This window comes from Poeciliopsis prolifica, unplaced genomic scaffold, assembly GCF_027474105.1.
Source record: "Poeciliopsis prolifica strain line A6 unplaced genomic scaffold, Auburn_PproV2 SCAFFOLD003, whole genome shotgun sequence".
In the NCBI taxonomy this organism is placed as follows: domain Eukaryota; kingdom Metazoa; phylum Chordata; class Actinopteri; order Cyprinodontiformes; family Poeciliidae; genus Poeciliopsis; species Poeciliopsis prolifica.
The window spans coordinates 578,927-592,718 of NW_026562378.1; the positions used below are offsets into that span (position 1 = coordinate 578,927).

Here is a 13,792-nt window from a genome sequence, read left to right on the forward strand (position 1 = left end):
TGACTAGAAACAGGATTCTATATCTTGCAAAAAAAATGACTTGTAAGTTAGTGTTTTTTCAAGTGTACTAAGACATTTCCCTGGTAAATGAGACCAAAGAATACTTGGTAAGAAGTGTTTTTTAAATGTACAGAGAGCTGCAGACAGGAAAAGTCCTCGCAATCCAACAGCACTTTTCTGAATAGAAGGGCTGACACACACCTACAGTACAAGCAAATGCTGCAGTTTAGTTAAACTGCAGAATTACACAACTGTGTTATTGCAGCTTATGTTTTTTTTCTATCAGATGTTTTTTTTTTCAGTTAGTGTTAAGAATTACTGTCACATTTAAAGTGGCAAAAGTTCAGAAATGAGTGTCGACTTTCCAGACCTCCTTTAAACATTAAGAAAATTAGAAGACAGAACAAAAATGACCTCTGAGTTTCTTTCCAGATCTTCTGTTGCTCACTAAAAACATATTTTCCTCCCATTATGTTGTTTTGATCAGGCCTGTCGAGTGTCACCATCTGGAGACTGACGCGTAATTTGCCTTGATAAGAACGGTTTAGCTCGTTTTCCTCCCTGCAGTATGTATTCAACATTGTTTAGTCCCAAGCTAAAGGCAGACATTGCCTGAATCAAATAATACGATGTGAGGTATTTGCTTTCTCTCTGAGAGCTAAATGAGAAGATCAATACCAGTTTGGGTTAGCGCAGCATAAAATAACTAGGGAACAAAGCAAGCTTTGTTTCACATTTAAAGTCCATGAAATATTCAAAGACATTTAGTGTGTGTTGTATCATTTATTCCTTAGTATAAAGCTAAATGTTTGATGTAAGCAGGGTGTACTTATAAGAAGAATTGTATAATAAAATAGGAGATATAAACCTTTTACTTTTGATGAGGGTTGCTTCAAATAAGAACTCTGTTCGGATGCGTATCTGAGCCAAGAGTGGCTTCTGCCTGTTTCTGGTGCAGAGTCAGTGACATAAAAGTCAATAAAATCCAACTTGACTGTCCAAACTGCAGACACTTTGAAAACTACTGGATATGTATCCGATTTAGTACCACATGTGGAAGTGGCACAGGTCAGATTTTTTTGCAGATGAAGAGATTTTTAAAAAGTCAGATATTGGTTGCGTTTCAGCAAAAACTTTGAATTTGAGTTGCTGTGTCAATATAGCCTAAAAACTAATACAACAAATATTGTCTGTAACAACAGCATATGTCCCTTTCTTGCTTGGTCTCTAGAACTACTTCCTGCTAGAGGTATTTTGATGACAGTCTCCAAACTGAGGCCTCCCAACAGATAGAACTGATTCATGGACTGCTCTCCTGCTGTGAAAATGCTGCGTGCCTGGAATTGATTGAGTCTTAATTACCTAAATCTCATCCTTTCAGGTTTTACCTGCTGAAAGCTTTAAAAGCCTGAGGGTAACCTGGATTTTTTTCTTTTAATGCTCTTTGTCTTTGTTTGATGATTGTACAGTAAAGGTTGCTGCACTGACTGCCTTCAGATCTGCCAATTTGTGCTGAAGTAATCCAATTAGGGTTTGCCTTTTAGGACCAACAGGGAAATAACGACAACACGCCAGGCTCCCTCAGGCTGCTGAAAAGCCATCTTAAGACAGTTGTCTTCACACTAATAAACAGAATTGATGCAGGTTGTCAATTACAAGTTTGTTTTAGAGAGTCAGTGCACACATCTTGGATGTAACAGGTCTTCTGGCTAAAGCTGCAAAAGTGCCTTTGTCACTCTTCATATCAGGTTTTTTCACTTGTACAAAATAACTTTCATACTTATTTCTTAAATATTTGCCTGAGTAAAAATGTGTCTTTTAGTGAATAAAAATGTCAATACACAAGAATTCAAAAAGAGAGAAAAAAAATATTAAAAAGAGATAAATTTGTCAGTCTTAGCCCACACAGGATGGCCAAACTGTTAGCATCCAAAGAGGATCAGCTTATCCAGACGAGTAAAACTGAAATCACTGTTCAGATGAAGAGCTAACATTTGGCAATTCTCATTTTCCTGGATTGCTGGAAAATGTTCCACCAATGATCTGCTTGTCCAGACAGGTTCAACATGTGACTAAAACAAAGGCTGATTTAAAATGCAAAGCACGGTTTTATGGTCAGATATTTTGGGTTTTAAAGGTGTGTTTAGCAGAGATTTTAGCAAAATTATTTCAATGTCTAGATTACATGTTAGTTCGGTATAAACATGCATAAGAAATTTTAAAGATTTTTTCCATTTTTCAAATGTATCTGTGTCTTTGCAGATACGTAGCAAATCTGAGCCTATGATTAAGCTTTCAATGATTAATCTGTGAGAAGAAATGGTAAATTATGTCTAGTGAGTCAGTAGCAATTTGTGGTTCAATTTGTAAACTTCAGCTTTCTAAGTAAGAAAAAGTGAAATTGTTCAATTGTCATTGAAAACCAGAATGCACACTTCACATTCAAAATGTAGTGATAGTTGTAGGTTTTATCACATTCAGTCAATTATCAATGATGGTAATCTGTAAGCCAATGTGTTATTACAGTTTTAGTTTTATTACTTATTAAGCAGTGCAATACATCTATAGTAGCTTGCAGAGACTTTTCTATTTTGCTGGATCTTCGAGTACAACTACTAAATACCAGTGGTGTTCTGATGTTCAACTGAAACTGGAAACAAACTAAAGTTAAAGTGGCAGCATGGAGCAAGAAAGGGAGCTCAACCAGGAAACCAGGGATCATTAGGGGCTTTTGAATCACAAAGCCAACGCAAAGTTATGAATACATCAGAAGTGGTTGTAACATCATGTTATTTTTTAGCAGGGATGAGGAAGCAGATTAAACACTTTGCTTTGCATATCACAAGTCACACGCCTTTGCTCATTTTGCTTTCTAAAATAGACCAACTTGAGGCCTTTTGATTTTATTTAGAGCTATCAGTGTAAAATAAGACAAAAGACATGGGAAAATGGGATGTGACTATGCAGACCCTATCCTTTGTGTATCATAGAGACTTTTTGTTTTCTTTTTATTTGTTTGTTTGTTTGTTTTAAGCTTTACTCACATAAAGACATGAAGAAGGAAAAAAAACTATAAAAACAAAGAAATACAAAAAATATCTAAAGTTAAAGTGAAATGAATAAAATATCATTAGCTGGCAATCAATAGGCATGATGGCGTACAGAGGAGAGGTTGGGGCCCCACCCTGATGGCCTCCCAATGGCCCCCGAACCCCATTGGCCAACCCCGGAGCAGACAGCCCCAAAGGATGGAAGCTAACGTTATAATCACTGATAATAATCATAGTTATAATAATAACAGTACATAAAAGCTATAATAATAATAACAATAATGATAATTGTAGTAATATTCCACAATAATTTAAAAAAAACATACTGAAATGGTAATTGGAATGGCATAAATAGCAAGACAAGATAAGTGACCAGTTGAGATCAAAACCCACAAAGCAAATGCTGGAGAGATGATTCAGAACATAAATGATCCTTCAATATATGTGTGACAAATTTTGATGATCAATATGATTATGTGTTGGACTGCAGTGAGAGCAGAAGCAGAATCCCTCAGTGGGGAAGCTGCTTCATGCTCTGCTTGGGACATAAATTCAGGAAGTAGCTCTGCTATCAATTTTCAGTTCTGCTCTTTATTTACTGCATGGCTGTTTGGCCCATCAGAAGATATGCAATGGCATGTCAGTGCTTGCAAATAAATACAATGAATGAGTTAAAGGCCAAACACAACCACTGTGCATCCAGGATGTGAATGAATGAAGTGACTGCTGAGAGGGGAAAATATAACAAAATGTAAAGATTTTTTTTTGCCCACTAAGTATACTTTTATAGGCATTTGAGAACCAGACAAAAGAAGGATTTGCCATCTAGACAAAAGTTTTGAGGTTGACAAGTTTTTAATTCCGTGTGTCTGAGTGTCTGACATCCTTCTTTAGACAGGTGACATCAATTCAAATCTTATACATATATATAGAAATCATTAGACAGCTTCTGTCTCTTGTGACATTTAGTAAAGAAGCCATGCACTGAAATTAAAATACACAAATCAGAAAACTGAAAAAAGTTAGACTTGAACTGTTATATTCTATCTTAGAGTGTTGCTCCTTTTGTAAAACTCCTTAGACCTAAAGGCAGATCGAGCTCAGTGTGGCATCGACTTCCTGGCAGGCCAAAAAAACTGTCCCACAGGAAGACTCCATTACATTTTAATTAAATTTTGCAAGTGGGTGGGACACCCAAGGAAAACCTCTGCACTTCCCCATCCACTGCCATATGGCTGCAGACCTCCCTATATAGAGGAGGGAGTCTCAGTGTGTACTGAAGGCTGTGGTTGGCTTCCACCTGCCAGAGGGCACTCCCTCAGGACACATTATGCATGGCAGACAGCTGTCCTGCCTGGTGCATACACCATGAGCCTGTCCATGCAGAAAGATGTGTTCGGTCAGAAGGACGATCTCGGGAATGGGCGAGAAGTTAGTAGGAAAGACGAAAGTTAAAGTGAATGTAAATTGATGGAAATGAGCTAACTTGGTGATTGGAAACTGCAAATCCATGTAAGGATTAGGTTGTCACTGTGTTCAGTGAATATATTGCTTGAACTGTTTCCTCTTAGGAGGATCTTTAGCATGTTTGATGCTGCCTGTTGGGTATAGTGCATGTGAATTGGGATGAAAGAAGCAAATGAACAAAGTTCTGCTGCTTTAGGAGTAGTTGCATTTTATTTGCAGGCACCTTCTCATTTCTAAATGTTTTTCTCATGGTCGGGGAAGGCGGAGGTGGGGACGAACCAAAATGACGATTTATTCTTTAACACAACATGACTTGACTAAAACATTACAGTCACCAATCCAGGAATGAGACAAAGTTGATATGGTCACAGAGTGAACTTTTTTTTTGACATGGAAAGAACCAGACAAGTTAGATGATAAGGATGATGATGATGATGATGATGATGATGATGATGATGATGATGATGATGATGATGATGATGATGATGATGATGATGATGATGATGATGATGATGGAGTGCATTCACACAAGCCCTGTTCAATCTGTTTTAATAGAAGTCACTTCATTTGCATAGGAAGTCAAAGCGGATGAACTCTGAGACGGATCATGAATGAAAACTCTGGTCTGCCTACAAACCTCTGTCAGATTTTGTAAGTTATGCTTTCTAGCATAACCCACAAAAGGTTTTTGGTTCAAATCCAGACAGAAACAGATTTTGTAGGTGATGCTTTCCAGAAGGTGTAGTGAGACAACAGGAGTCTTCTGCCTTGGTCATGCTTCATAAACCAATCAACATAAATGCAAGCATTTTGGAAATCAAGGCTTCTTCCCTTAATTTTATCAGTGTAGGTTCTATGGTGTAAAGGTTAGCACTCTGGACTTTGAATCCAGCAATCTGAGTTCAAGTCTCAGTAGAACCTTTAGTTTCTTCTGAATTCTTCAATAATTTTTGGGATTTCAGGGTTTGTTTACGTAGTATAGTGTGAAATTAGGCACAAGTGTAAGTGCCCGTTTGTTCACCAAGTTACTGGGCTCTCTGAGAGGATCTGTGGTGTAACAATTTGACATTTTGCTATCAATGACATTAGCCTTTAACAAATTTTGAACCCTCTTTTGGCCACTCTTCTCAGTGAAAGAGTTTCTGTAGTGTAGTGGTTATCATGTTTGCTTTACACGTGAAAGGTCTCTGATTCAAATCCAGACAAAAACAAATTTTGTAGGTTATGCTTTTCAGAGGGTGAAGTGAGACAACATGAGTCTTCGTCTTTGATCATGATTCATATACCAATCGACTTCAATGCAAGGATCTTAGACATCAAGGCTAATTCACTTATTTTTACAAGTGTAGGTTCTATGGTGTAAAGGTTAGCACTCTGGACTTTGACTCCAGCAATCTGAGTTCAAGTCTCAGTAGAACCTTTAGTCTCTTCTCCTGAATTATTCAATAATTTTTGGGATTTCAGGGTTAGTTTATGTAGTATAATGTGAAATTAGGCACAAGTATAAGTGCTCATTTGTTCACCAAGTTTCTGGGCTCTCTGAGAGGGTTTGTAGAATACATTGACATTGTTCCATTGATGACATTAGTCTTTCCTTTGAACCCTCTACTTGGAAGTCTTTCTACTGAAAGAATTTATGTAGTGTAGTGGTTATCAAGTTTGCTTCACATGCAAAAGGGCTCTAGTTCAAAATCGAACCACAGCAGCTGAAAATATAACAATTTTGTTCCCAATCAAACCAAGACCACTGGACTGTCACGTGTGAAAACACCCTTAGATAATGAATCCACATGTCACTGAAATAGAGGCAGCTACTTTGAAAAATGTAATAGTGGCATAAGAGACGATGCACCATGTTTAATGAAACGACAGATGGTACCAATCAAATCACACCTTTTCGCATTAGCTGGTTGTACATGAATGTGTGTAAATGTGACATTTAACAGTTTTGATGTTGGTGTTTATATATCTTCCTTGTTACTCAATCCCATCATGCAAATGTTGTTGGCAACTTCTGGATTGAAATCTAAAACTGAAACATGCACCAATTTGGAAATGTGTGTTGAGACTTTAGTGCTGAGCTGCATTTTAAAACGTAGACCTTCTGAAAATAGAGCTTCCCTCGCATAACGGTGACAGTCTGAATTCTCTGAGGACCCATATGGTTTCCCAGGGTTAATCCTGCTGTTTTTTTAATGGCGCTACGTGTGTCGTCAATTTATTTTTATTTTTTTATTTTTCATCGGGGATTTCTTTGCTTTTAATCTGATTAGCACATGACACATTTCACCGTCTGCATGCGTAATCTCCTTGCACAATCCCATATCCCCCTCCCCCCCGTCTGAGGACTTCAACTCTCAGAAATATTGCCACATGTTACCGTCACACCAGCCCCGCTAACAGAGACTTTTCTGCAAACTCCATCACGGCGTTTGAAGTTCCTCGTCGTGACAAGGAACTTCACTGACAACGTGACGGTAGCGTGAAATGGGATATTCAGTGTTTTCCTGGAGTGACACGGTGAATTGATTGGAGCTTTCTAATCACGTATGAAAAGGTCATGGAGGAGTGTGAGCATACACGCACACATGCACGCACATCTCCCAGAGGGTGTGTGAGTGGCATGCTTCCTAAAGCTCCCGTTAAGCTCCTTAAAGTTTACCGTATGCCCTGCCGTTGTGATGAACGTTGGGGGGTGGGTTGTTAGATGTCTGTGTATGAGGGTCATACGCTGACCTGTGCTCCCTGTGCATGTGTTTCAGTAGGGTTCCTGTTTACGTCATGCAAGCCTCCGTCAGCTCCTCCATCCACCCCGCTGCTCTGTCCTCGGGCGGCGCGGCACTGCAGCATAAACACAAATCCCTCGGCGCATGTGGGAGTTTGATCCCAGAAGAAATGCGCCGTCACCTGCTGTGCAAGGGGAAAATAACAATTGTGGAAAAACATGACAGGCTTGTCCACACAGGACTCACTTAATGGTGCAATTTTAGGCTGAGTCCTTAACACTTCAAAGGGAGCATTAAGGTACCTGACAGAAGTGAGTTCAGTCCCTGCTAACTGCACCGACTGATACATCTTTACATCAAACCATTTTTTTCTCTGCTTCATTGATCAGAGGTGACAGAGATCTCAGGAATAAAACACATTCTTTAACTTTTTCCACATTCTTGCACGGTACAAACATGCAATCAGTTTTAATGATGATTGAGATTGCACCATGTAAGAATGTGGAAAAGTTCAAATCTAATGTTTCTATTTTTCTTTTAATAATAGCAATTTGTAAGATGCAGTGTGCTTTTTAACTCAATACAAATATTTTGTAGATGCAGCTTTTGCTGCAGTAACACCTGCTAGTTTTTTGGGGGTATGAGGTTCTATTAGGTGCTTTGACACGTTCCAGTCTGGTTTTCGTGCTCACCAAAGCACGGAGACTGCCCTCGTAAAAGTATTCAATGATATCCATATAGCATGGCAGAACCACAGTGCTGGTTCTGTTGGACCTCAGTGCAGCTTTTGACACTGTCGACCACGACATATTATTGAATCGACTAGAAAGTTGGGTCGGACTCTCCGGTTCGGTGCTCGACTGGTTTGAATCTTACATAAAGAACAGGAATTTCTTTGTTTCAATTGAAAACTTATCAAAGAGGTCAAAGGTCACATGTGGGTACCCCAAGGTTCAATCTTAGGACCCCTCTTATTTAATTTTTATATTCTCCCACTAGCTCAGGTTATAACAGGAAATAATATTAGCTACCATAACTATGCGGATGACACAGAGCTCTACATTACGATGTCACCAGGTGACTCTGAACCATCCAATCACTGAATAAATGTTTAGAACAGATAAATGTGTGGATGTGCCAAAACTTTCTCCAGCTGAACAAAAACAAAACTGAAGTCATTATTTTTGGACCTAAAGAGGAACGATCTAGAGTCAATGCACAGCTTCAGTTATTACAACTAAAAACTAGCGATCAGGCCCGAAACCTGGGAGTCGTGATGGCCTCGGACTTGAACCTTGCAAGCCACATAAAGGCAATTACAAAGTCAGCCTTCTATCACCTGAAGAACATCTCCAAGATTAGAGGCCTAATGTCTCAGCCAGATCTAGAGAAACTCATTCATGTGTTTATCTTCCATTGATTATTGTAACAGCGTCTTCACAGGCCTGTCCAACAAATCAATCAAACAGCTGCAACTGATCCAGAATGCTGCCGCTCGCGTTCTCACTAAAACCAGGAAGATAGAGACATAACACCAATTTTAAAGTCCCTCCACTGGCTCCCTGTAGCTCAAAGAATAGATTTTAAAATACTGTTATTAGTTTATAAATCACTGAACGGTGTATCAACCTTCCAGACCTCTCAGGTCTTCTGGTTCTGGTCTGCTCTGCATCCCCAGAACCAGAACCAAGAGAGGAGAAGCAGCTTTTAGCATCTATGCACCAAAAAATTTGGAACAAACTTCCAGACAACTGTAAAACAGCGGAAACCCTGACTTCTTTTAAATCGCAATTAAAAACACACCTGTTTAGAATTGTTTTTGAAATGTAATATGTAACAATGTATTGTCTATTATATGTTTGCATGACTTTGTGTTCTTGTGTTTATGATGTAAAGCACTTTGAAATGCCTTGCTGAAATGTGCTATACAAATAAAATTTGATTGATTGATTGATTGATTAGGGAGGCCAGGAATTGCTTCTCAGCCGGACCTAACCAAAAAATTAACATATGTTTATGATCTGTTAAAAAGTAAATTGCATTTTAATCAAAAACAATATCTCATCAAGAAAACAATACATACCTGCATACACACGTGCACACTCGCGTGCACACGCATGTGTGTCATGCACTCACGACACACATGTATATTTAAAATGTGATTGCTGATTGCAATTGAGCATGTCAGCGAATTACAATCACTGGAGCTGAAAGCAGGGCATTATGACCTGGAAAGCATTGAAATTATATGTTTGTGTCTAACAACATTTTATCTCTGGGGACTTTTTTTTTTTTTTTGTATTTTTAGATTATTTTCCTAAACTAACTGGTACTAGTCCTTGCTTGTTCTGGGCCAAACGAGTGGCTGCACTGGGAGTCTCCCGGGTTCATGGCCGTTGAGGATTCATTCTCTCCCTGAGCTTTCAGCTCTACCTGTTGAAAGAATGATGCAAGCCCGGAGCCAGCGCTTCAGCTGCATCACTCAGACATTGCATGGATGTTGCAATCCTGCTCCCACTCCTCCCCTCCTCGTCCTCCAGGGAAAATATGTTACAGTCATCATAACATTCTGATTTCTCAAAGGCACACATCTTGTTTTTATCAGTTCTTTAAGCTACTGTTTGGCATGAGCTTTGTTTGCTTCAATGCTCATGTGATCAGTTTGATTTCAGTGTGAAGCTGCTTTTTTCTGCTCTACTTTATGAAGGTTAGTCTTTGACTTATTTAACACATTCTGGGTGTTGATTAATATACATACTATGCTATTTATTTTTATTAAAAATACAGTATATGTCTTAATGCATAAAAGTGAGGAAATGTGCACTATTTAGTCATATTCATCTTTTTTCTTTCCAATGCTAAGGTCAGCTAACCTGCCCAGCGGAGCCGCTGCTCTGACCCATTCAGACAGGATTAAAAATAACCTGGGTGTTGTTTTCCAGTCCTTTTCTCTTCCCAGTGTCCTGCCCTGCAACTTCAGTGTCGGTGCCACGTTTTTGTTGCAAAATGGGTAGAAACAACAGGTTTGCCTTGTTGTATAGTAGACTTTGTTAAATTACTTCCACAAGAGGCTGTTGTTTTACAAGCTTTAAATGTTATTGGGCCATCAAACTGAAAAACAAGATTATTTTATTTCACCAGAACTTCTAAAAAGGGTTCTGGTGAAATAAATCACCAGCACACTCTACACACACCTGACATGTGTTGCATTCGCTTATGTTTGTGTTGAAAAAAATGTTAAATTGAAGAAATTTGAAGGTCCATGAGCAGCCATTAAAATTTACTGTCACTGTGACTGGTGAAGAAAAAACACCTAAATATTGTAACAGTGACCTCCACCTACCAGCACTTACAGTCTGCCACTTCAGGACTTACTGGAAGGCCAGAACCCAGGATAAATAGCTTTGTCACTGCGTGTTGTAAGTATGTTATAATCACCATGTGGAGGTTCACAGAGGGACATTGGATTCTTCTTGTTTGTTCCTCCCAAACATTCAGACTGGCTCTCCCTCCTGTCCGTCACTGAAGATCAGAAGCTCAGTTTGTCATTGTCTGCCTTCCTGTAAGCCAGCTGTACTAATGGGTTGCCAGTGTGACCCAGACGTGCTCTTTCAACCACACAATTACTGTGTTTAGCTGTGTATTAATGCTGCTGACCTCTGCTTTCTAATGGGGGGAGACCTTTAAGGGCCACTCAAGACTCAAGTCCCTTGTGGGTGTCTCTTTCCCTTGTCCTAATCTTTCCTTCTTTCTTTCTTTCCTTCTTTTCCTCCCTCTTTTTTCTCTCTTGTGCGTGTACTGTCCCCGTTTCTCCTCCCACCCGAGGCTTTAAGAGTACAGAGCATGTGCATCCTGTCTGGTCCTGTAAAGGAAACAGTGGATCAAAAGATTCTTTAGGCCTGGGGCAAATACAGGAGAGCTGCACTCTGCAACACAATATAGAGACAAACAGGTTTTTGAATACATCTTCTAAAGATGCTGCTGAAAAAGATTAGAAGTTCTGACTAAGGATGCGTCAGCTGGTGACCGAAACCAAACAATTTTATGGCTCATTCACTGATTTTTTTACATCATAGTTACATGTTAGAACATCTTTAAAACAACAGTGTGTTGTGTTGTTAAATGCAGAGCAAGGAAGACTCAAAGTGTTAATCTGTCAGTGAGGTGGACACAAAAGTCGAGCATGGCCTTAGCATGGCTGTCAACATGCTACTGTTTTAAACTCGGGACGACAGCTCAGTGTATAATAGGAAGCTAAATGTTAGCCTGCAAAGTTGGACTGTTTTACCCTTTTCAAGCCCAATGAATGTTTTGCCCATAAACCAGCTTTGTAGCCTTGTGTGAGAAAATGTCTGGGAAATTTTGTGATAAAAACTCTTATTGTTTTTTCTATTTTTTGGAAATAATGAGATCTTGTTGACCTTCGGTGATCCTGGTCTCTCTCACACACTGTGTGATGTCGGCTCTCCCCCTAATATGAATAATTAATGATTGATCAGAAAAGCTCCTGTACAATTGCAGTGCACTCCTATTGGCTGGTGTGTTTGCAAAGCCATTTACTCTCCTTGGTTCTGATTAGCTGTAAGCCCAAGATGGCGATAAGAAAGACAATGGAGGTTAGCTGACCTAGCAGAAGCTAACTAGCTCATTGGCAGCTTTTGGTGAACATTTTCTGTGCAGACAGTCAAAACCTTTATAAAAGATTTTTCTGTTGTATTTAAATCTTCTGCAATAAATTTCAGTGGATTAAAAAGTTGACTTGGTAATTGTCAAGTTTCTTCAGATTTCTTTAGCTCAAACTTGAAAAGATTTGCCTGAAAACTCTTTGCCTTCTTGTCTTCCTCCTCATTTTAAACATACCCAGATTGATTACATTCAAACGATTTTGATCGATTTATCCACTACTAGACAGATATTTCTTGTTTTCTTTCTTTCTTCTTCTACTTGATGAAAAAAACAAAGAGCTATTGACTGATTTGATATAAATATGCGTTGGCTCTTTCGGTGGAGCCTGTGGGGTTCAGCAGAGGAGACGGCTCGACTGGGAGGAAGAGTTGCAGGACAGTTCATAGAAATGAATCACATTACAAAAAACAAAAACAGGCTGGTGCTGCACTGGATGATGTCACTCATGTGACGTGTGTACTCGTTGGTTACATCTTTATATTCTTTCTAAGTTGGTAACATGAATGACTAATTAATGTTCCCATGGGCAGAAAGCTGATAAGAACTTAGACTGTAATTTTCAAACAGCCATCTGACAGTATGTAGACTTGTTTTTTTGATCAAATTGTTGATCATTTTGAAGCAGAAGGAAAATTGTGGCTTATTTTCACAATTGAAAATGTAAAAAGTCTTTTGTTCACTCTGCTTTCTAGAACTGGATTTACAGTAGGTCTTAACTTTGACTATGCCATTTTAACACATGAATATGTGTTAAAATATATTCATGTTTTAACACATATTAAGGAGGAGAGGAACAGGCTTTTCAAAAGGTTTGGTTTGTTTGGCACAATGAATTGTGAAAGTGAATCACATTTGAAAGTTGAACAATTATTCCAATCGAACAGTCTACCAGACTATGAGCTGTGAAAACATCTAAAATGCCCACAAATGTAGTTTTCAGCTTCTGTTAAATAACTACCAATGGATGTTAATGTAGATCAGCAAAACTTTTCTCTGTGGTGGTTTGAGGCCACAGTCTACCAGGGCTTCATGCACCAGCCATTTATTGGGAACATTATTACCTACTATTCATCCGGAGCTGCTTTTACTTTGAGTGGTCCTGTCAGGCTAAAGTACTTAAGACTCCCTTTAAGGATTATTGTAATTTATGTTCATGTAATACAAAATTGAAAAGAACTATCTCTATAAAAGAAAAGAGGGAAGTTGAGGTTCTCAATCAATGTCAAACCAAAGAATGATTCCTAGATTTCATTCCTGTTTTTTTTTTCTTTTAGCGTTCTTTCAGTTTTCAGTTCGTTTTTTTCTGGGTGGGTTTCTTTTGTTTGTTTGATTTTTCTACCAAAGTATTTTATAAACATTCAATTTTGTGTCACCTTGTGAAAAAAAATCATATAACAAAAAAGATTTTGTTAAGTATGACACATAGCACGTTGATTAAAGATATTATTATTTTTTCTCTTTTCTTCTTTAAAAACTACCTAAGAAAACAAAACAATTGTTCATCTAGAACGGAGAAGCTTGAAGTTTGTTCTTTTTGGGTAAGCTGAGGAAGTGTTATAAAATGTTCATGTGAGAAGAGTTTCATTTCCTAGTGTTAGGTCAAACCCTCCATTGGTTAAAACATTGACTGTGGGGCTGGAAGGTCCTTTAAGAGGTCAATATGTCAATAGAAGTTATACATACAGTTGAGAATCTGCCTGAAAAAGCATTTACTAATGTATGCTTTGTGAGAAGAAATGAAAAACTAAAAAGTATTTTGCAATAAAGCCAATCATTAATTTTCTGCTTACTTTATGAGAAAAATGCCTCCATAAGACGGTTCGTTTTTTTTTTTTTTTACCTTCTTGCTGATCAATATACCTC

General features: G+C 38.5%; 1 protein-coding gene and 2 non-coding genes across 3 annotated transcripts in view; all 3 read left to right on the forward strand.

Annotated features, from left to right (window-relative positions):
• cntn4 (contactin 4) overlaps nt 1-13,792 on the forward strand; it is a 199,033-nt gene that overhangs the window by 100,001 nt on the left and 85,240 nt on the right. The window lies entirely within an intron of this gene.
• On the forward strand, nt 5,367-5,438 carry trnaq-uug (transfer RNA glutamine (anticodon UUG)). Its single transcript has one exon. It is a non-coding gene; the product is annotated as a tRNA-Gln (tRNA).
• Nucleotides 5,866-5,937, forward strand: trnaq-uug (transfer RNA glutamine (anticodon UUG)). The gene has a single exon. It is a non-coding gene; the product is annotated as a tRNA-Gln (tRNA).